At 39.7% G+C, this 25,071-nt stretch overlaps 1 protein-coding gene and 1 pseudogene across 3 annotated transcripts in view; one reads left to right on the top strand and one right to left on the bottom strand.

The window, feature by feature from the left end:
- The window catches only part of IDE (insulin degrading enzyme), a 125,899-nt gene that overhangs the window by 82,397 nt on the left and 18,431 nt on the right, over positions 1-25,071 (bottom strand). The gene's annotated exons all lie outside the window — the stretch shown is intronic.
- LOC308620018 (ubiquitin-conjugating enzyme E2 variant 1-like) lies at positions 520-4,249 on the top strand (annotated as a pseudogene). Its single transcript has 3 exons — positions 520-557; positions 1,009-1,059; positions 2,283-4,249. The product of its transcript is annotated as a ubiquitin-conjugating enzyme E2 variant 1-like (transcript).

The raw sequence follows: 25,071 nt of genomic DNA, 5'->3' as shown, positions 1-25,071 counted from the left end.
GCCACCCTATGTCTTTTGATTGCAGCATTTAGTTCATTTACATTTAATTACTTACAGGGATATACCTACTGCTATTTTGTTAATTGTTTTATGGTTGTTTTTACAATTCTTCTCTGTTCCTTTCTTATTCTCTTGTTCCTTCCCCTTGTGCTCTGATGACTTTCTTTAGTATTATGTTTGTATTCCTTTCTCTTTATTTTTTGTGTATCTGTTATAGGTTTTTGATTGTGGTTACCATGAGGTTCATATATAACAAATCTGAAAATCTGTTTTGCTAGCCCTCAGGTCATTCTCAGAGATAGTTGTCTATATGTAGTTGTAGATTTGGTGTGTCCAGGGGAGGAGGTGAGCTCAGGATCTTCCTACTCCACCATTTTGATCCAGACTCTAGAGGAAACTTTTTATCGCCTATCTATAGGGTATAATCATTCCTCTCCTCCCTCTTAACCATCATTCTTTCACAGAATGATAACAATATTGTTTCTGTGGAGCCATATTTGTACCTAGGAGAACACATCGATGGGGATTTGCAACAGGACTGATTGGGCCATGAATTGGTCAGTGTGCTGACCTAGAAGAGTTTTCAATCACCAATAACTGCTTTCCCACATATTTCAGAGGTATCTACTAGAGTAAGGGAGGTGAGAAGATGTGAAAGTATTATTATTGGGTTAACCAAAACACTGCTCAAACTTATGATATTCAGAGATAAGGCAGATGTGGAACTGATGGGTCTGATATTCACATGCTCAAAACCTAGGAAACAACACCATTGAGGAAAATCCTGTGAGGTCCTAATAAAAATAAGAGACCTGGGTTGTCCTATGAAGGCAGCAAAAAACACATAAAAACAAACAAAAAGTTGGAAGGACCCCAAGAAACTTTTGTAATCTGGTGAAGAGTTGAATGTCTGAGTAGGAAGAGTCCAATGATCTTAACAGAGATGCTTGATAATTTCTCTTACAAAGGACTTCACTTCCTCTGATAGTCCTCTCCTTTCTTCTCTAGGAAGGCTTGGAGTTACACTGATGGGAAGGGACCCATCCCTTCACTGCACCTGTAAGTTGGTATGAGTGCAGTGAAGAGATTTTCCAGATCTGCAGTATGTATGTTTTTGAGACTAAGAGTGAACGCTATTTTTGTCTATGTTGGGGACTGCTTAAGAGACAAAAACTGAACCTGCTATTATTAGTAGGTCAATATACTAATCAGGTAAAGCCAAAAACTTATCCAAAACTACAGAGAAAAAAAATGAGCCTTGCTAACACATCTGCTTTTTACCTGGAACACAAAAGAAGTGGATCTAACTGTTCTTTAAAGACTGACAGACATCCAGATTTAATGGTAAATTAGAGGTGACATAAATAGGCACGCAATTAATTTTGGATAAAATTTTTATTTTTCTGTGTTAAAATCTCTGGTGATTGGGACTTCCCTGGTGGCGCAGTGGTTAAGAATCGGCCTGCCAATGCAGGGGACACGAGTTCACGCCCTGGTCCGGGAAGATCCGACATGCCAAGAAGCAACTAAGCCCATGCACCACAACTACTGAGCCTGCACCCTAGAGCCCATGAGCCACAACTACTGAGCCTACAAGCCTAGAGCCCACGCTCCGCAACAAGAGAAGACACTGCAATGAGAAGCCCACATACTGCAACGAAGAGTAGCCCCTGCTCGCTGCAACTAAAGAAAGTCCACACACAGCAATGAAGACCCAATGCAGCCAAAAATTAATTAATTAATTAATTTTAAAAATTGGTACTGGAATGTGCCTATGTTTAAAAAAGAAAATTCTCTGGAGATTAAGAGAGGGAAAAATCCAGTTTGCTTCCATCAGAATATCTTTCTCTATGAAATTATCTGTAACTAGTCTTCTGGGTAACAACTGATTAACTAAAGAGGTTCACTCTTATTAAGAATGTCCCCTAACCTACTGTATAGCACAGGGACCTATACTCAGTGTTTTGTAATAATCTATATGGGAAAAGAATCTGAAAAAGAATAGATATATGTATATGTATAACTGAATCACTTTGCTGTATACCTGAAACTAACACAACATTGTAAATCAACTATACTCCAATATAAAATAAAAATTATATTAAAAAAATGTCCCCTAGATCTTCTTTTGAGAAGAGTATTTGGAATTCTGGATATCAACACTATAGGTCATAATAAATGTGTAATACTGATTTTTTAAAAAAACACATAGTACTTTATAGTATTAATAATCTTGCCCTCTTTATAGTAAAAACTAATTTCTTTAAAAATAAAGCATAAAGAAGGGGCCGGCCTTTGAGCGACAGAGACACAAGATGGCAGCCACCATGGGCTCGGACAATTTATGAAAACCGAATATACAGCCTTAAAATAGAATGTGGACCTAAATACCCAGAAGCATCCCCCCTTAGTAAGATTTGTAACAAAAATTAATATGAATGGAGTTAATAGTTCTAATGGAGTGGTGGACCCAAGAGCCGTATCAGTGCTAGCAAAATGGCAGAATTCATATAGCATCAAAGTTGTCCTGCAAGAGCTTTGGCGCCTAATGATGTCTAAAGAAAATATGAAACTCCCTCAGCCTCCTGAAGGACAGTGTTACAGCAATTAATCAAAAAGAAAAACCACAGGCCCTCCCCTACCCCCCATTCGATTTAAGCAGTCTTCATTTTCCACAGTACCAAATTTTCTAGATACGTCTTGTAGACCTCAAAGTACTGGAAAGGAAGCTCCCATTCAAAGGCAGTTTATCTTAAGATACTGTAAATGATACTAATTTTTTGTCCATTTGAAATATATAAGTTGTGCTATAACAAATCATCCTGTCAAGTGTAACCACTGTCCACATAGTTGAACTTCTGGGATCAAGAAAGTATATTTAAATTGATTCCCATCATAACCAGTGGGGCACATCTAACTCAACTGTGAAAAGACACACCATGCAATCACCTTGCTGCTGATTACATGGCCTGAGGTCTCTGCCTTCTCCCCTTCCCCTCCCCCTGCCTCTTCCCTCCCTGCAACAGCCCTCCAGCTTGGGGTGGCTTCTTAGAGTAGATGTAAGGGTTTCAGGTCACAACCTGTGGGACTCCTGCTGGGTGTGGGGGATGCTTTGTCTGCACCCCTGGTTTCTTTCTTTAAGTCTTAAATGCTGCCCCCCCTTCCAAGCCACCATCCTCTTCCCACTCTCCACTACCACCCTTGGCCGAAGCATAGATTGTAACCCCCTTGGCTCTCCTCTGAAATTGGCCTTTGGTGAGGAATTCAGGGCTTTCCCAATATCTTCTCCCTCCACCTTAATCGAGGGGTGCTGCTTTGTCCTTCCTCCTCCTCAAGTCCCTTTTTGCACCATCACCACCCAACACTTTCCATGACACTTCCTTGCTTTGGCCAGAAGCCATCAGGTAAGGCTGGAAAGCATATCTGACCTCCCTCATTTAGTTTTGGAACCACACTTACTTACTCTCCACCAGCCTGGGAAATGAATATTGGATTCTCAGCCCTGCCACCCTCTGCTGTCATCATCAGCTGATACGTTTTTTTAGCTCAGGTTTTGATAAGGTGAAAAGAACAGTCACCAGTGTCACAGACCTGCCAGCTCTCAAAGTCCTTGGTGGTTAAACTTGGAGAAAGGCCACAGAAGACACTTGTAAGCACACACGGTCCCTCTCTGAATGAATTGTTTTCTTTTCCTGTAATTGCTTTTGCTTTTAAAAATTGAAGTTTTAAACAGGGCTCTTATTTGGTCATCCTTGCAATCCATTTGGGTCTAGTTTGGAATCTGACAACTGGAACAAAAAGAACCATGAACTCGGTGCACACTTTGGTTTCGGTGCTGCTGCTTCTCTCGGTCCTCAGCAGGGATAAGAAAGAACTCGGTGTGCACGGCAGATCCCCAGAATTCCTGGCCAATGGCTGCGTTTTTCCACTTTTCTGTTCAGGACCACTAAATGCTGAGATGTTGGACGCATACCGAAATAAAAGCAATTCATTGTGTTCTAAGGTTGTTTGTTTGTTTTTTTTTTTAACTTAGTGTTTGTGTAAAGCCACCTTTTGAAGCAGCAACTATCAAGTCTGAAAAGCAATTGATGTTTCCATTCATCTTTTTCTGGGGAAAACCTTAGTTCTAAGGATTTAACATCCTGTAAGTAAAGTTTAACATAACAGTATTCCATAGGTAGACTTTTTATTGTCAGACCATTGCCTGATTTTAATATAATAAAAAGTGTGCGTTAATATTAAAAAAAAAGCATAAAATATAATACTAACATTTTGGAGCTATAAGGCCACCACGGACAATTCAAAAGCAATTTGAAAGTGAAAAGGCATTATTATTATTAAGAACTCCTTTCTATTTCATTAGCTATAAGCTACTTAAGTTCAATATCAAAGACAAATTAAATGTCTAAGTGGAAAGTCTTTAAAGAGTGTTCTGCTGTTAAAAAAAAATTCTCAGGGTAATAAAGAATTGTCTATCTAAGCCTCCAAAGAAGGTCACAACAATAATAATCCTGGTTAAGGTATTTCCCAAAAGACAACTGTTTGGACTGCAGCAAATGCCTTTGATACACAGCTGGCTTCAAAAACTTTAATTTGGGTTCAACATACATTATTATTTTAAAAATGAGTTCCAACCTAACAGCAAGATTAAGATTAAGTAAGCCACTAGGTAGCCTCCATTAAGACCCCCGGCAAGAATGACAGCATTAAAAGGCAACATTAGGGCCTTCCCTGGTGGCGCAGTGGTTAACAATCCACCTCCCAATACAGGGGACACGGGTTTGAGCCCTAGTCCAGGAAGATCCCACATGCCTTGGAGCAACTAAGTCCACACGCCACAACTACTGAGCCTGTGCTCTAGAGTCCGCGAGCCACAACTGCTAAGCCCACATGCCACAGCTACCGAAGCCCGCGCGCCTAGAGCCCGTGCTCTGCAACGAGAAGCCACTGCAATGAGAAGCCCATGCACCGCAACGAAGAGTAACTCCTGCTCGCCGGAACTAGAGAAAGCCCGCGCGCAGCAACGAAGACCCAACACAGCCAAAAATAAATAAATAAATATATTATTTTTTTAAAGGCAACAGTAAAAAAAGCTCCATGTGTACCACAGAGGATGCCTAAGCTCCCTCCTGTAAGGCTCTACCAGGAGGGAGGGAGAAGGTTGGAATTCTAGTGATGGATTCCACTAAGTGGGAGCAAAAACCAAAGGCTATTTATTTTGGTTCCGTTGCCATTGCTTATACCCAACTCCCTCTACTGTGTTTGTCCCAGCTAGTTTGATCTAGGGGAACCAAGGGTTACAAATGATTAAAATGCAGTGATGATGATGATGATGATGATGAAGCAAGCTGTATAACTTCTGTTCAATCCACAACCAGAGTCAGGAAATGAAATACAGCTCGCTTTGGTAGGACAAACCGTCTTATTCTGTGGGAGGTGAAAATTTCATTATAATTAAGATAACCACCCTCAACTATATGCTACATTCTGTACTTTTTTCGGGGTTTAATTTCCCTTGTCCAGATTTTCACTTGCTTAGAGGAAAAAAAAACGATCACAGTCCATCACAGGCATGTATATAACTCATTTGGACATTGAAGCTGTGTCTGTTTAATATTCCTGGTGTGGTTAAGAGTAAAGAGATGGATTTTTTTCTATGAATCAAACATAAAAATTAACCCAACTACTTTTAGACATCTGTACACCAGATCAAGGACAGCTATAAATTTCTAAGCTGGCAATGCTCCCTAATCAAATATCGTGACTTCCTGAGGAAGTAAAAGCTAAAAGAAACAGTAGAGACGTTTTCAAACAAGACCCATCCTCAGCAATCCATATTCAATAGGTACAGTCTGCCTTTACCTACAGCATATCTATCAATATGTCATATGACAATCTGATTCTCACCTTCTGGAGAACTGAAGGAAATGACCAGGAACTCCTCCTCTGATGATGAATTTCTCAACAGCTTGCCTGTCTGTATCTATACTGATGAGATCACATGTCTATGCATCTCAGCTCCCTCATCAGCATTTTATTTATTGCAAATGTTCTCCAATATGCACCAAAGAGCAAGCAAGCAAGTAGTGACATTTAGATGACAAGCTAGTGCTAACTCAAATGTTTTTCCGGACATCTATTTGATATTTTTAACCTGTCGAAGTCAAAATCTTGGAAGTAATACAGGGACATTATCATACAACTTCCTAATAAGGCACAGAATTGTCAGTGTTTCACATTCTGATAAACTGGAGAGATGTTTAGCAATTACAGCATATCTTGTAATTTTGTTCATCATTTAAAACAGTGACTAAAATCACAGAAGGTAAAAGCTGGAACAGCCATTAGATGTTATCTAGTCCTTTGTAGTTCTTGAACTGGCAGCACTAGCTCTTCTTGTCAGCTTGTTAAAAATGCAAAATATCACAAACCACGAGAGACCTACTAAACCAGAATCTGCAGTTTTAACAAGATCCCCAGGTGAGCTAGTTCCCTCATCTTACTTATAAGAAAACTGAAGAGCACTTGTCCAAGATTATACAGCAAAAACTTACAATTCGGACTTAGCTCTTAACTCCCAGTCTTTGTCCACCTCAGCACCCTGATATCCAAACAAACAGTTAAGGTCCAGACACCACACCACACATGTTGGCTACAAAGATGAATACACCAGAGCCCTTGCTCTGAAGGAACCCACACTTATGACAGAGATGAAAACAAGACATTATTTTTTAAGTGTGGTGACAAAGTTATCCCCAGGGAACTACGGCAGTAATAAAAGGGGCATCTAACTCAGTCCAGGAGGGGAGACAGGAAAGACAGTAGGTGAGTAGAAGCATGCCAAATAAAAGGAAGGGGAGACCTGAGCAAAAGAATGGTGGTGAAGAAAAAAATGTGAGGCATTCAGCGGAAAAACAAGAGCTTGATGTTAACAGAACTACAACCAGAACTTCCACTGAAAGATCATGGACTTTCATCTAGGCCTAAATTGCAGGTCTGCAAAAACAAATTCCCAAATAGATCAATTATAAATTCCTGTACCAAGAGAAAAACTTTTACGCAAATAATCTTTTATTCAGATGACCCTTTGCAGTCTTTTTTCTCAAATCTCTAAGTGTTTCACAGCTGATTTAATAGAAGATTGAGCAAGTTTACTCTGCTGTTTGCTCCCTACCCACCCCCATAGCCCGAGACATATTTAAAGTTAGACCTGATCCATTTCTAATTTCTAAATGGATGACCTATAAACCTGAACAGGCAAATGATTGGGCTAATAGTCAAATTATAAATCAAAACCTCCCTTCTGTGGAATCCATCCATCCACTACCAAAATCATAGGCGGAAGTGAAGCTTACCCAGGGCACTCCTGAATGTGGAGGAGGTACCCAGAGAGAAAACGCCTCAAATCAGAACCACTCCACAAACACCCTTTCTTCCCTGTACAAGGCAGAGGTTAGTAAAACAGAATAGCAAGGCAGTGGTGATATGAGCCCTTGGATGTCTCACTATAAGACCACATATTCCCCAATACTATTCATGTTATTTGACCTAAAAAATGACATGTCTCAGGGAACCATCTACCCCAGCGGGCCCCAACCTTTTTGGAACCAGGGACCAGTTTCGTGGAAAACAATTTTCTACAGACGGGGGTGGGGGTTGTGGGGGTGGGAATGGTTCAGGCGGTAATTCGAGCGATGGGGAGCAATGCAGAGCAATGGGGAGCGATGGGGAGCGATGGGGAGCGGCAGATGAAGCTTTGTTTGCTGGCCCGCTGCTCACCTCCTGCTGTGCGGCCCGGGTCCTAACAGGCCTTGGACTGGTACCAGTCCCCTGATCTACCCCATGGCTCTTCACTTACAGGACCAGTGTATCTCACTTCATGCGCCAGATAGATCATAAAGGTGGGTATAAACTAAAATCCTGTCAATTAAGCCTTACTTACCCACGATGTGATGCTCTGCCTTTGTTCCAGGCAGCATGTCAGCTGTTCTAACTCTGTGCCCTCTGGAAAGGAGTTTACAATGAAAAAACAAACCCTTAAATGAACAAGGGTTATTTTAATTTAAAGGAATCCTACAGCAGTATCATTTTAGAGAAAAGACCTTTTGCAAATTTTGTTTTAGGTTTGGTACATACATATCAATGGTTGTTCATTCCAAAAGTGACAAGCTTAGCTATGAACAATTTATAGAGACTTTATGAAGGTTTAAACAAATTAACAAAACCTTCATTTTATACCTCTTGCCACAGTTAACTACAGGTTTCTTACAGTTGTAGTTTGGGGGCCGAGGGTGTTTCACAAGCATCCTTCTTCCACAGGTAACTTTCAGGCTGTTAGAAAAATGTGAGATAGATGCCACTGTAGAAAACATCCTAACAAGCACTCACGGAGCGGATATGGAGATATGTGTATATGTATAGCTGATTCACTTTGCTGTACCGCAGAAACTAACACAACATTGTAAAGCAATTATATTCCAATAAAGATATTTTTAAAAAATCGCTCGCATTTTAAAAGTGTCATATGCTTTATAAACTGCTCATTGAATCTTTCCATTCTCCGTAAGTGGCAGGTCACAGCAGCTGTTCATGGCCATTCTCCTCAATCCCAGATGAGGAAACAAAAGCTCAGTGATTAAGTGACTTGTCCAAGGTCATTCACACAACTGATGTGTGGCAAAGCTGGGACTATAATGAGGAAGCATGGGAAGGGGAGGAGCAGAAGGTGATGCTTAAGGAAATGACATATGGCTTTCTTCCCCAGCTCCCCAGCTCCCCGTTATCACCCCCTCAGCCCTTCCCTGACCCCATTCTCCTCCCTTACAATCCCAAATAATAAAAACAAGGAAATAAAAATTAAAATAGGTCAAAATCATGCTCTAAGATTTTTCAGTTTTTCACTCATTCCTCCCTATATAAAATAAAGAGAGGTAGTGGTAGGAGCCTGGAAGAATATTTCCAATCTGCCAAAGTAGTCCCTGGGCTGAGAACTATATTATCTACTTCATTAATAAAAAATAAAAAGGAAAATGTATGGTAGGTTTAAATGTACAGCAGGTTTAAAGAGAGAATTGTCTCTCTGTACAGAATTGTCTCATGGATGAAAGGGAATATGAAAATAATATTACAGTAGACATGGTAAGATTACATGTGATTTTTCAGAAGCATATATTAGGCCATAGGAATAGGGGAAAAAAGAGAAAGTCATATAATCATCTTGGTATGTGCAGAAAATGTATTTAAATTCAATAACCATTCATGTCTTTAAAAAAATGTCAGCAAACTAGAAACAGAAGAGAATTCCTTCAACTAGAAAAAACTACAAAAACCACAGTAATTGCCATACACAATGATAAAATAATGCATTCATTCTCCATCCCTACAAAAAAGATGCCACTATCACCTCTTCTATTAAACACTGTACTGGTAATTATGACCAGTCTGATAATGCAAGGAAAAAAAAAAAAGATGAGAAAGGAAGGGGGAAAAAAACTAACATTACTCACAGGTGACATCATTGGGCACACAGAAAATCCCAAGAATCTACTGACAACTTCCACTTCTGCGTAGGATATAATAGGTCGTGGCAACCTGATTCAGCTTCAATAACTAGAGAAAGCCACAAAAGATTAAAAAATCACATTTTCATAGATGTTGGAGAGTTGTGGAAGCAATGAGGAGCGGATAAACCGGAATTCCAGAGGGGAGAGCCCTCTGAGGTGAGTGGATGATCATCACCTATTCTCTTCTCTGGAGGTATCTGCCAATTCTGGGTGCAGACTAAAGATCATACTTGACCCAAGAAGAAGGACTCTACTAAGGGAAGAGAAACAAACAAGGTGGGTGCATGAGCTTCGTTTAACAGATTAAAGCCCCAAGATGCCCCAAATTCACAGCTGATTTTTGCCACAGGAGGTTTTCTGAAATACCGCTACATACCAACCAGAATGGTTAAAATGAAAAGAATAAAAAACACCAGTGGGGCTTCCCTGGTGGCACAGTGGTTGAGAGTCCGCCTGCCGATGCAGGGGACACGGGTTCGTGCCCCAGTCCGGGAAGATCCCACATGCCGCGGATCGGCTGGGCCCATGAGCCATGGTCACTGAGCCTGCGCCTCCGGAGCCTGTGCTCCGCAATGGGAGAGGCCACAGCAGTGAGAGGCCTGCGTACCACAAAAAAAAAAAAAAAAAAAAAAAAAAAAACACACACCAGTGATAGAGAAGTCAGAGGGTAACCCAAACTCTCATACACTGCCAATGAGGATGCAAACTGACATAACTATTTTCCAAAACTGGCAGTATATACTAAAGCTGACAATATGACCTAACAGTTCATGTATTAGCTATATACCCCATATAAATGCATTTATATGTTCATAGCAATACTATTCATAATAGCCAAAACTAGAAAAGATCAAATGTCCATGAGCAATGAAAAGGTAAATACACTGTGATATATTCACACAATGGAATAGTATACAACAATGAAAATGAATAATCTAGAACAAAGAACAAAAATAAGGATGAATCTCACTAATGTAAGGTTGAGTGAAAGAAGTCAGATGCTAAAGAGTAAATGGTTTTTCTCCCATTTAAATAAAGTGCAAGAATAAGTAAAATCAAGCTATGCTTTATGTCAGGATGGTGGTTACCCTTGGGGGTAGTGGGTAGTGAACAGAAGAAAACATGAGGGGGGCTTCTGAGATGCTGACCATGTGCTGGTTATACAGGTATGTTCACAGAGGTATGGTCAGTTTGTGAAAATTCATCAAGCTGAACACATGGTACATTTCGATTAAAAGTTTTTTAAAATAGAGTTTCTGAAAATATAAAACATAGTAAAATAAAAGAGGAGAGAGATAAATGCATTACTCAAGGCTATAAAGATCATCCATCAAAAGTCATCCTGGAGGGACTTCACTGGTGGCGCAGTGGTTAAGAATCCACCTGCCAACGCAGGGGACACAGGTTCGAGCCCTGGTCCGGGAAGATCCCACATGCTGCAGGAGCAACTAAGCCCGTGCTTCACAACTACTGAGCCTGCTCTCTAGAGCCTGCGAGCCATAACTACTGAGCCCGTGCGCCTAAAGCCTGTGCTCCGCAACAAGAGAAGCCACCGCAATGAGAAGACCACATACCGCAAGGAAGAGTAGCCCCTGCTCGCCGCAACTAAAGAAAAGGCCACACGTAGCAATGAAGACCCAACACAGCCAAAAATAAATAAGTAAAATAAAAAAATAAATCTATTAAAAACAAAAGTCATCCTGGAAATAGTACCACTTAGACACTGAGAAGTAGCTATCCATATCAAACAGGTGCTAAACTAAGAAGGCTCAGAAGAAATAACAGTCCAATTAACATAATAATTATCTAAACCTTCTCAGGTGTGTCCTGAGACAATTATTTCTTTTTTTTTTTTTTTTTTGCAGTACACGGGCCTCTCTCTCACTGTTGTGGCCTCTCCCGTTGCGGAGCACAGGCTCCGGACACACAGGCTCAGCGGCCATGGCTCACGGGCCTAGCCGCTCCGCAGCATGTGGGATCTTCCCGGACCAGGGCACGAACCCGTGTCCCCTGCATCGGCAGGCAGGCTCCCAACCACTGCGCCACCAGGGAAGCCCTGAGACAATTATTTCTGTTGATGTCCTCTTGGCCACAACAACTAGGAGACCCATGTAATAAGCACAGCATGAGTCAACTGAGTCAATAATATGTTAAATCATTTAACAAGTCTTTACTCATTATGTATGATTTGAAGGCTAGCTTTTAGTAATTACTTTAGACCCCAGTAAAGATTTCAAGATAAAACTTGACACTCCCCCCCCAAAAAAAAAAAAAAAAACTTGACACTCCCAGAAACCAATTAAGAGTGACAAGCAGGGGCTTCCCTGGTGGTGCAGTGGTTGAGAGTCCGCCTGTCGATCCTGGGGACACGGGTTCGCGCCCCGGTCCGGGAAAATCCCACATGCTGCGGAGCGGCTGGGCCCGTGAGCCATGGCCGCTGAGCCTGCGCGTTCGGAGCCTGTGCCCTGCAAGGGGAGAGGCCACAACAGTGAGAGGCCCACCTACTGCAAAAAAAAAAAAAAAAAAAAAAGAGTGACAAGCAATAAATGTGATCCAAATAAAAGCAAAATGATTAAATTTCAAGTAAATAAATTCTCCCATCAATAATTTTCAACATTTACATTAAACAATAACTTCTAACCCAGGATTTTTTTTTAACATCTTTATTGGAGTATAATTGCTCTACAATGATGTGTTAGTTTCTGCTGTATAAGAAAGTGAATCAGCTATATGTATACATGTATCCCCATATCCCCTCCCTCTTGCGTCTCCCTCCCACCCTCCCTATCCCACCCCTCTAGGTGGTCACAAAGCACCGAGCTGATCTCCCTGTGCTATGTGGCTGCTTCCCACTAGCTATCTGTTTTACATTAGGTAGTGTATATATGTCCATGCCACTCTCTCACTTCGTCCCAGCTTACCCTTCCCCCTCCCGTGTCCTCAAGTCCATTCTCTATGTGTGTCTTTATTCCTGCCCTGCCCCTAGGTTCTTCAGAACCTTTTTTTGTTTTCTTTAGATTCCATATAGATGTGTTAGCATATGGTATTTGTTTTTCTCTTTCTGACTTACTTCACTCTGTATGATAGACTCTAGGTCCATCCACCTCACTACAAATAACTCGATTTCATTTCTTTTTATGGCTGAGTAATATTCCATTGTATATATGAGCCACATCTTCTTTATCCATTCATTAGTCGATGGACACTTAGGTTGCTTCCATGTCCTGGCTATTATAAATAGAGCTGCAATGAACATTGTGGTACATGACTCTTTTTGAATTATGGTTTTCTCAGGGTATATGCCCAGTAGTGGGATTGCTGGGTCATATGTTAGTTCTATTTTTAGTTTTTTAAGGAACCTCCATACTGTTCTCCATAGTGGCTGTATCAATTTACATTCCCACCACTAACCCAAGATTTGAATTAGACAGGTTCTTTCATTTTAAAACAAAAAAAGAATACTACATAAAGTGAACATTTCCTCAAACTCAGAATTAATTTTACACATGGGTCATCTTCCTCATAGACTCTGCATGACCTCAGAATAGCAAGGACAGTTCAAAGATCCCTATCATGGTCTCTAAAGATTAATTCAAATCACAGTCTAGGAAGAGTTATCAATCTGTAAATAATTCTCTCAAGACAGCCCTCCAAGGAAAGCAAACCGCAAACACTCATATTCTGTACAGAGTGGTGAATCTCCATGTGAGGGCTCAGTTCCACTGACATGTACACCCAAGTTCTGACAGAAAGAGAATCCTGCCCTCTTCAGATAATGGTGGTTCAGAAAGCTTGACCTGTACTCTGCCTTAGTATGATTCTCCATGCCAGTACTGACTCAGTGACCACTTCCAGACAATGTTCAGTAATTATATACCTTCACCTTGACCAAATGACCCCTGTGCTGCTCAGATCCTGGATCCTATTGAACTCTTGGTCAAACGGCTTTGGGGCCTCATCTGGTACTGCCAATCAAGAGTCACATGAAGTGTTCATATGGGTGCACTAAACTGACAGAGGTACCTAAAGTTGCATCAGACTTGGACAGCCTTTACAGCTTTTCTCCTGTAAAACAGGTATAAGTAAACTTCGCCCAGGCAGTGTCTGGTACATAGTAGGCACCCACAAATGGTAACCTTATAATTATCACCACTGTTATGTTCCTAGGGTGGCGAGAAGCAAACAGACCTCCTCAACAGTCACCGTGTTATTACTGGCATTCTTAACATATACTCATGCAAATTCCAGTTGTATACTGTCATCTCCAGCATGGCCTGGTAATAGGCTGGTACTTTATAAGACTGTCAGAAAAACAGGCAAATAATGATCCCTTTATAACCGCTGTAGGCAAGCCACTGTTTATAGTCAGTGGTTCTCAACAGAACCACTTGCTTCCCAAGAGGACATTTGTCAGTGTGTCACAAATGAATTGTCACAACTGAAAGGTACGACTGGCAACTAGCGAGTAGAAGCCAGGGATGCTGCTAAGCATCCTACAGTGCACAGGATAACGTTCATGACAAAAATTATCTGGCCAAAAATGTCAACAGTGCTCAGGATGAAAGACCCTAGTTTATAGTTCTGACTTCATCATCCAAAAAATAATGGATAACTGCAACCAGTTTAATCCACTTAAAATAAAACCAGGAGATAGACTCATCAAAACACAGAAAGCTGTTATCTATTAAACTCCCACCTATTTATTTTTATTTTTAAAAATTTATTTTTTTTTCGCTGCATTGTGTCTTTGTTGCTGTGCGCGGGCTTTCTCTAGCTGCAGCGAGCGGGGGCTACTCTTCCTTGAGGTGTGCGTGCTTCTCATTTGGTGGCTTCACTTGTTGCAGAGCATGGGCTCTAGGTGTGGGCCTCAGTAGCTGTGGCATGAGGGCTCAGTAGCTGTAGCTCACGGGCTCTGGAGCACAGGCTCAGTAGTTGTGGCGCACGGGCTTAGTTGCTCCGCGGCATGTGGGATCTTCCCGGACCAGGGCTTGAACCCGTGTCCCTGCATTGGCAGGTGGATTCTTAACCACTGCACCACCAGGCAAGTCCTACCTATTTATTTTTAAAAATCTGAACCAGAAAAGGCTTAAATGAAGAGAGGGGGAAAACTGATAATGAAGGAGAAAGAGAGAGGTTTGTAGAAACCTTGTCCTTGAGTAAGCAATCTAGTACACAAGTAAAGGGATCTGCCTTAGAAGGAGCACAGCCAGGGTACTGGGACAGACTCTCACTGAATGCTCAGTCAGTATTTTACACAGCATAAACTCTTCGTAGGGATTATACCTTCAACAAACCCCTTAGGTAGATCCTATTATTCCCGTTTTTCCTGGATGGGGAAATTAAACCTCATAAAGTTATTTGGCTAGGGCCATACACGCATTAAATAAAAGGACTAAGATTTAAACCCAAGTCTTTAGACACCAAAGCACCATGCTCTTCTTAATCATTCCATCAAGTTAAAAAGCTTATCATATATACAGAGACTAAATCCCTGGAAGGATATTCACAGAAATGTTCAGTATGGTTATCTATGGATAGTAAACTATTAGTTGGTCTCTATTTGTACTTTTCAGGTCAGTACAGAAAGAATCTTTGAAAAGATAAAACTTAATGGACTTGAACGTACTAGTCTCTGCTTAATAAACTTATAAGCCCAAAGTGAACTTTTTGTTACTGTTGTTAACTTGCATCAGCAACATCACAATACAACAAGCTGATTAATGAAGAAAAAACCTGAGCTCCATTTCCATTCACTGTTGCTGCTGACAACTTGGTTCCCTTAAGAAACTAGTTTGTTGGCTCACAACTTGGGCAATTTCCAAACAAATTTTTTTGGACGGTTTGTGATGTGAGGTAAAAGCTTTAAGCAGACAATGGAACAGAACCCACAGCCTAATTCCGGAACCTACTTTCTCAATTGCTGACCTAATGTGGTTTGGCCCAATGTTGCTGTCAATTTTAGGATTCATTTTGTTTCTTTCTACAAACAGGACAAGAATTTTAGGTAGTTTCGTAGGTAAGAGCCTAGATTCTGATGACTTTTTTTTTTAATTGCAGATGCTATTCTATTTAGATACAGACTTTAAAAAAACTTACCCCTCAAGCCCCATCTAGGTGGCTGCCTACAACTTTGAAATAAACCCCTGTTGTTGCATGCAAAAATAAAATACATAACACTTTCTTCTCCTCTTCATAGCAATGGTGGCATTGTTACTGTTATTAGTCCACATTTATTGAACACTTAACTATATGATGGAGACATATACATTACATGCATTTCCTCATTTCATTCTCACCACAAACTTGTAAGGTAGATACTATTATTGTCCCCATTTTGCTGATGAGGGAAAAGGCTTGAACAGGGCAGTAACGATCACCAGGCCCACACAGAGGTGAATGGCAGAGTCCAGGCATTGTGGCTCCAGGATCCCAATAGCAATGCAAGCCAAAGAATAATTATCTACATTCTCGCCTAGTCCCAAAAGGATGTGTATCAGGATGGAATCTTCCACAATACTATGACCAATCCATAAAAGCAACGTTCAAATATCCAAGACTATTAGGTAAAAGAGCAAACTCACTTTGTGTTGCCTCAGCAGGCAAAACTAAGTTTAATGGTGGAAGGTGGAAGGAGAGCTACTGATGCTTATGTAACCGATGAACAGTTAGAACAGTCGTCACTGACTAGGTCGTGTCAGAAGCACCTGACCACCTAGTATTAAAGTAGAGGCTTGAATACTATTCATAATGTGATTCCCAAACTATTTTTTTTAAAAAGAAAATATGCTTTCCTCTACTGAAATCTTACAGAAGTGTAAATCATAAAACTAAACTACTCTGGTTCAAGAGGAGCAGAGGAAGTCAGAGTCCCCACCTCACCATCTCAGGGCCCCTCAGTGGCAGTGATACTGTCAAGCATTCCCAAGACTCCGACAGTACAGTTCAGAAGTTAATACAGAATCCCAGCATGGATGAATCTTGAAGACGTTATGTTAAGTGAAGTAAACTAGTCACCAAAGGACAAAGACTGTTTGATTCCACTTATATGTGATATCTAGAGTAGTCAAATTCAGAGACAGAAAGTAGAAGGGTAGTTGCCAGGGGCTGAGGGGAAGGGGGAATGGGAAATTACTGTTTGCTGGATACAGAGTTTCAGTTTGGGAAAATGAAAAAGTTCTGGAGATGGATGGTGGTGATGGTTGCGCAACAATGTAATTACACTGATGTGATACAGTTAGTGCCACTGAACTGTACACTTAAAAATGGTTAAAATGGTAAACTTTATGTATATTTCACAATTAAAAACAATAAAAAACCATTAAAATCAGTCAGGATCTTAGTGTGCAAAATAAAATAAAAATACTAACAAAAGAAACGAACTGTATTAGAAATGAACATAATCATACTGAAGAGGGTGGGAAAGAAATGAACTAACTTGAGACTTCCCTGGTGGCTCAGTGGTTAAGAATCCGACTGCCAATGCAGGGGACATGGATTTGAGCCCTAGTCCAGGAAGATCCCACATGCCGCGGAGCAACTCGGCCCGTGCGCCACAACTACTGAGCCTGAGCTCTAGAGCTTGTGAGCCATAACTACTGAGCCCACGTGATGCAACTACTGAGGCCCGCGAACCTAGAGCCTGTGCTCCGCAACAAGAGAAGCCACCACAAGGAGAAGCCCGCGCACCACAATGAAGAGTAGCCCACGCTCACTGCACGTAGAGAAAGCCTGCTGCAGCGACAAAGACCCAATGCAGCCAAAAATAAATAATTAAAAAAAAAGACAGAAATGAACTAACTTTAACTGGAAAATAGTATTTTGACTGGATACAATAAAGACAGAAATTACTGTACATAAATGTTATGATATAGTTATCAAAAGTGTTTCTTACAGAGGTGTAGGCTAGCAATTATGAAAGCACTTTATATGTATACCAGAACTGATCAAATAAGTAAATAAATTGTAGATAATGAAATCCAGTGTACTCGTTGTTAGAGGAAGAAACTATAAATAGGGAAAAAGAAAAGACTAAAATAAGCTTTGTAATAGGAATAAGAGATATCAATACAAACTCATGATTTGGAGTATATCTATCCAGATTTAGAAACATAAATATGTTTATGTGTAGGGGTTGCTAGACTATCCACTAAACACAATGACACCTCTGTGACCGTAAGTACATCTAGTGTCCAGACTGTGATCCCTAAACATCACTTTCCAATAAAAAGAATCAAGTAGTTGATTTCAGGGCTAGGGCAAAGAAAATACGAAATGAGTCTGAAACACCTTATAGTGCCAGAAGTAAAAAAGTTCTCTAAAAAAAATGGGCGCTTATTGAAAATACACAGGAGCCAACCCCAAGGCGTTCCTAATGGCCAAAGCTAGAACAATTTGTTCAACACATAAATAATGATAGCAATGAATTTTAACCTGTAGAGTAAAATAAGTATCTGTGAATCCATACTGAAAGAAATAAGTAAACAAATGAGGGAGAAAAACAGTTCTCCCTCACAGAATTTCAATTAATAAATAAAGAGGGAAATAATCATCTTTAAGTGCAGTACTAACTGTTGCAGAGATCTACTGGTGGATGCTAAAAAGTAAGGTAAAAAAGGATTTGCACAGTCCCAAAGTATCTCCTCCAAGATATTTATCAACTACAAAGGTAAAGATACTAATTTATTGTTCTTGATAATTATACAATGATTAAGTATAGGGGAAGTGTACTATTTCTGCAACTTTTCTGTAAGTCTAAAATTAGTTCTAAATAAAAAGCTTTTTAAAAATTAAAAATACATCTGTATCCAGACCCTCTGTCCCCACCAAAAAAAAAAAGTTAATGCATTGGGATGTCTACACTACATTACAGAAGATGTGTAAGAGCCAGGATTCTATGCTACTAGAAGGCCAAAGGTAGAAAAAAACAAAACAAAATTAAACTAAATAAATGTTTATCAAAGGCTTTCCTAAGAATATGGGCACATACGTTTTTCGTTTTTCTTCTCCCGTATCCCAGGACCATCAAGCAAAAGTTCTCAGTACTGGGCATTTAAAGCACTTGTTTTATTTTTATTTCTTCTATTTTATAATTACTCATATAATAAAAGAAACAAAGTTATCTATGCTAGTTGTATATAGTTTTTTTTAAGTATGAGGAAATACAAATTACCTAGATTCCACCATCTAAAGATAAACACATTTTTAATGTACCTCCTTCTAGAAAATGTGCTTATATACTTTTCCCACATAAATGGTTACAAATTTAAGTTCAACAACCCTCTCTGTACCTATGACTTCCTATTCAAACAGCATCTGTTTTACAGCCACCAACAGAAAACCCCTAGGAAAAAAGACAAGATAGTGTTGTTTTTGAGGACATGGTTACCCAAACCCTTTTCCATCACTTTCTGTTCCCTGAATTTTATAGACAACATACAAAGTTAGGCCTTGTACTCGGCTCTATTTACAAACTTTAGGGTATTTAAAATAAAGGCTAAGGCAAATTTCAAAACATCCCCATTCCTGAGTGGGGTGAGGAGAGTAGAATTGTTCTTGGTGGCCCAGCATGGTAGTTGAGGCCCAAGCAGGGTTAAGGAGGCATGCATACTTTTGAGAAAACAGCCTCAAGCAGGGTGTCAAAGCTCTCACAGAATAAAAAGGGCAACCACCCCTGGGGCAGCCCAACACAGGGTGACAGTGCCCAGGAAGCACCTCAAAGGGAAGGGGGCGGCAGCAATGATGAGATGTTGGTTACATCTAGCGGGATGGATTAAATAAGTGTATTTATTAAGAATAATAAGAACCAGGGTCCTCACTATCAGGGCAAAGAATTACAAACATGGAAAGGAAAAAAGCTAAAATGAACTTTGTAGTCTTTGATTGGAATTGGAGGTTATCTGTATGGCTCATGGTTTTCAATATACACATATAGACAGGAAATAAATACAGATGTTAACGTGGGTCTGTGTACAGAATATCTGTCTATATCTATGTATCTGTATCTATATCAAATACCTATTTATGTATATACATGTATCTCTGGCTCTAATAAGAGGGCCTGGAAGTAGCCATCTTCCTCCTCTTCCTCCCCAAACAACAGATGAGTACATTTAGCACCTAGAACTTGGTTTCTAAATTTTATTCTCCACTAAAAGGAACCAGGGTTCCTTGGAGAAATGGTTGATTCCAGGACTGGGACAGGGAAATGAGATGATGAGCCTGGTATATCTCATTGTGCCAAAAAATAAAAAAATACCAAAAGAAAGATGGATGTTAAATGGATACAGGAGCCAGCTTGAAAGGGTCCCCACTGCCCATGTGTGGGACAATCTGAGCATCAGATTAAATCACAATAGTAACAGAGTAAAACTCTTTAAATAAAACAGGACAACACAAGTCTATACTGATATAAATAAATAAAATGAATAAGTTGAAAGTTTGATGAGGAACATTACAGTTACATAGTTTTAAAGTATCTCCCCTGAAGATATTTATAACAAAGGGAAAAGAGTAATTTTACCTTGGAGAAGCCTGGGAGGAACTATCTTAAAGTGATCGAAGTAAATATAGCCAATAAAGGACAAAACTGAGTGTCAACTGATAGGATGCAATGAAAACATACACTGCATCAATTTTGTGATATTTCTGCTAAAGCTGGGTAACCTACATTTGATCATGAGGAATAATCAGAAAAACCCAAATTACGGACATTCTAAAAGTAACTGGTCTATAAATTCTAGAAGAGTCAAGGTCATAAAATGCTTTGGCTGTGGAACTACCCTTCTGAAGAGACTAAAGAGACACGACAACTAAAGACAATACAATTCTGAAATGAATCCTTTCATTAAGGTATCCTTCAGCAAAGGATAAAACTGGACAACTGGTGACATTTGAATGGGATCTGAGATTTAAATGGCAGTAATGAATCGACGTTAATTTTCTGATTTTAACGATCATATTGCAGTTATATAGGAGAATGTCCTTGTTTACAGGAAATCACACTAAAGAATTAGGGAGTGACAGGGCATCAAATTGGCAGCTTACTGTCAAATGGTTAAAGAAAAAACTCTGTTTAATATATTTGCAATATTTTCAATGCCAAGTATGAGACTGTTTTTAAAATACATCTCTTTTTTTTAAATTAATTAATTTATTTCTAGCTGCATTGGGTCTTTGTTGCTGTGCGCAGGCTTTCTCTCTAGTTGCAGTGAGTGGGGCCTACTCTTCCTTGTGGCGCGCAGGCTTCTCATTGCAGTGGCTTCTGTTGTTGCAGCACACGTGCTCTAGATGCGCGGGCTTCAGTAGCTGTGGTGTGCGGGCTCTAAAGCGCAGGCTCAATAGTTGTGGCGCACGGGATTAGTTCCTCCGCGGCATGTGGGATCTTCCCGGACCAGGGCTCGAACCCATGTCCCCTGCATTGGCAGGCGAATTCTTAACCACTGTGCCACCAGGAAAACCCAAAATACACTTCTTCATACCTATTCATAACGAGGTCAAAAAACTAGGAACAGAAGGGAACTTCCTCAACCTGATAAAGGGTATCTATGAAAGAGCCACAGCTGGCAACATAATTAAAGGTGAAAGACTGTTTTCACCCTAAGATCAAGAACAAGACAAGGATGTCCACTCTTGCCATTTCTATTCAACACTGTACTTGAAAGTTCTAGCCAGGCCAATTAGACAAGAAAATGAAATAAAAGGAATCCAAATTGGAAAGGAAGAAGTAAAACTAGCTCTTTTCACAGAAGACATCATCTTGTATATAGAAAACAAAAAATCAACTGTACTTCTCTATAATAGCAATGAACAAACTAAAATTGAAATAAGAAAACAAGTCCATTTACAATAGCATCAAAAAATGAAACAGAAATAAATTTAACAAGGAAGTAGAAAACATATACAGTGAAAACGCTGTTGTAAGTAATTAAAGGAGATCTAAATAAATGGAAAGAACTCCATATTCATGGATTAGAAGATTTAATATCTTTAAGATAGCAATACTCCCCACAGAGATCAAAATCCCATCTGGTTGCTTCTTTGCAGATATTGACAAGCTCATCCTAAAATTTGTATGGAAATGCAAGGGACCCAGGATAGTCAAAACAATCTTGAAAAATGAGAATGAAGATGGAGGACTCACACTTCCTGACTTCAAAACTTACAATAAAGCTATAGTAATCAAAGTAGTGTGGTCAGGATAAGGACAGACTTACATATTAATAGAATAGATTGAAACCCTCACCCTTACAATCAACTGATTTCTGACAAGGATACCAAAACAATTCAATGGGGGAAAGAACAGTCTTTCCAACAAATGGTACTGGGACAATCAGACATCCACATGCAAAAAGATGAAGCTGGACTCCTACCTTACACCATACACAAAAATTAACTCAAAACAGATCAAAGGCCTAAATGTAAGAGCTAAAACAATAAAACTCTTAGAAGGAAACATAAGGGTAAATCTTTATGACCTTGGATTAGGCAGTGGCTTCTTAGGTATGAACTCAAACGCATAAGCAGTTTAAAAAATGATAAATTAAACTTGATAAAAATTTTAAACTTTGTGCTTCACGGACTTCCCTGGTGGTCCAGTGTTAAAGAATCCACCTTCCAATGCAGGGGACGAGGGTTTGATCCCTGGTCAGGGCACTAAGATCCCCCATGCCATGGGGCAACTAAGCCCGTGTGCCACATCTACTGAGCCCATGTGCCACTAACTAGAGAGCCCACATGCTCTAGAGCCCACACGCCACAACTAGAGAGAGAAAACCCGTACACCACAACTAGAGAGAAGCCTGTGTGCCGCAACAAAGATCCTGCGTGCCACAACTAAGACCCAACGCAGCCAAAACTAGAAAATATATAAGTAAAACTTTGATTTTTCAGTATACGCAATCAATCAATGTGTGATATACCATATTAATAAATTGAAGAATAAAAAACCATATGATCATCTCAATAGATGCAGAAGAAGCTTTTGACAAAATTCAACACCCATTTATGATAAAAACTCTCCAGAAAGTGGGCACAGAGGGAACCTACCTCAACATAATAAAGGCCACATACAACAAACCCACAGCAAACATCATTCTCAATGGTGAAAAACTGAAAGCATTTCCTCTAAGATCAGGAACAAGACAAGGATGTCCACTCTCGCCACTATTATTCATCATAGTTTTGGAAGTCCTAGCCACAGCAATCAGAGAAGAAAAAGAAATAAAAGAAATCCAAATTGGAAAAGAAGAAGTAACACTGTTACTGTTTGCAGATGACATGATACTATACATAGAGAATTCTAAAGATGCCAGCAGGAAACTACTAGAGCTAATCAATGAATGTGGTAAAGCTGCAGGATACAAAATTAATGCACAGAAATCTCTGGCATTCCTATAACAACGAAAGATCAGAAAGAGAAATTAAGGAAACATTCACCACTGCAAAAAAAAGAATAAAATACCTGGGAATAAAACCTACCCAAGGAGGTAAAAGACCTGTACTCAGAAAACTATAAGACACTGATGAAAGAAATCAAAGATGACACAAACAGATGGAGAGATATACCATGTTCTTGGATTGGAAGAATCAATATTGTGAAAATGACTATACTACCCAAAGCAATCTACAGATTCAATGCAATCCCTATCAAATTACCAGTGGCATTTTTTACAAAACTAGAACAAAAAATCTTAAAATTTGTATGGAGATACAAAAGACCCTGAATAGCTAAAGCAGTGTTGAGGGAAAAAAACAGAGCTGGAGGAATCAGAATCCCTGACTTCAGACTATACTACAAAGCTACAGTAATCAAGACAATCTGGTACTGGCACAAAAACAGAAATATAGATAAATGGAACAGGATAGAAAGCTCAGAGATAAACCCACGCACCTATGGTCAACTAATCTATGACAAAGGAGGCAAGGATATACTATGGAGAAAAGACAGTCTCTTCAATAAGTTGTGCTAGGAAAACTGGACAGCTACATGTAAAAGAATGAAATTAGAACACTTCCTAACACCATACACAAAAATAAACTCAAAATGGATTAGAGACTTAAATGTAAGACCGGATACTATAAAACTCTTAGAGGAAAACATAGGAAGAGCACCCTTTGACATAAATCACAGCAAGATCTTTTTTGACCCACCTCCTAGAGTAATGGAAATAAGAACAAAAATAAACAAATGGGACCTAATGAAACTTAAAAGCTTTTGCACAGCAAAGGAAACTATAAACAAGATGAAAAGACAACCCTCAGAATGGGAGAAAATATTTGCAAATGAATCAACAGAGAAAGGATTAATCTCCAAAGTATATAAACAGCTCATGCAGCTCAATATTAAAAAAAAAACCCAATCAAAAAATGGGCAGAAGACCGAAATAGACATTTTTCCAAAATAGACATAAGATGGCTAAGAGGCACATGAAAAGCTGCTCAACATCACTAATTATTAGAGAAATGCAAATCAAAAGTACAATGAGGTATCACTTCACACCAGTTAAAATGGGCATCATCAGAAGATCTACAAACAACAAATGCTGGAGAGGGTGTGGAGAAAAGGGAACCCTTTGCACTGTCGGTGGGAATGTAAATTGATAGAGCCACTATGGAGAACAGTATGGAGGTTCCTTAAAAAACTAAAAATAGAATTACCATATGACCCAGCAGTCCCACTACTGGGCATATACCCAGGGAAAACCATAATTCAAAAAGACACATGCACCCCAATGTTCACTGCATCACTATTTACAATAGCCAGGTCATGGAAGCAACCTAAATGTCCATCGACAGACAGAATGGATAAAGAAGATGTGGTACATATATACAATGGAATATTACTCAGCCATAAAAAGGAACTAAATTGAGTCATTTGTAGAGATGTGGATGGACCTAGAGACTGTCATACGGAGTGAAGTCAGAAAGAGAAAAACAAATATCATATATTAACGCATATATGTGGAATCTAGAAAAATGGTACAGATGAACCAGTTTGCAAGGCAGAAATAGAGACACAGATGCAGAGAACAAATGAATGGACACCAAGGGGGAAAGCAGCGGGAGGTGGGGTGGTGGTGGGATGAATTGGGAGATTGGGATTGACATGTATACACTGATGTGTATAAAATGGATGACTAATAAGAACCTGCTATATAAAAAATAAATAAAATTTAAAAAAAAAACAAAAAAAGACCTTCCCCTACTTGACCCCAGACAAATGGGAAGGGTGGATTTCTCATGTTCATAGTGCTGAGGGGACTCAAAGGGTCACACTGTGCGGCTCTTGATCTCAAGGAGCGTACAATCCACTATGGGCTAGGCACAGTGCCAGGCACTATGGATAGATACACTAAGGCAGGGAGGGGGCTCATGGTCCAGATGGTAACATAAACATCAATTCAAGAGATATCACTAGGTAGTGAATAATGGCGGCCAAAAGAATGATAGAGATTGAGTTTTCAATCCATGGTCCTTGACTCATTGGTGGATCATGAAAGCAAACTTAGTG

Source organism: Mesoplodon bidens, assembly GCF_964165515.1.
Source record: "Mesoplodon bidens genome assembly, chromosome: 1".
Classification (NCBI taxonomy): Eukaryota; Metazoa; Chordata; class Mammalia; order Artiodactyla; family Ziphiidae; genus Mesoplodon; species Mesoplodon bidens.
The sequence above is the reverse complement of the archived record's forward strand: the minus strand, read 5'-3'. Positions and strand labels throughout refer to the sequence as shown.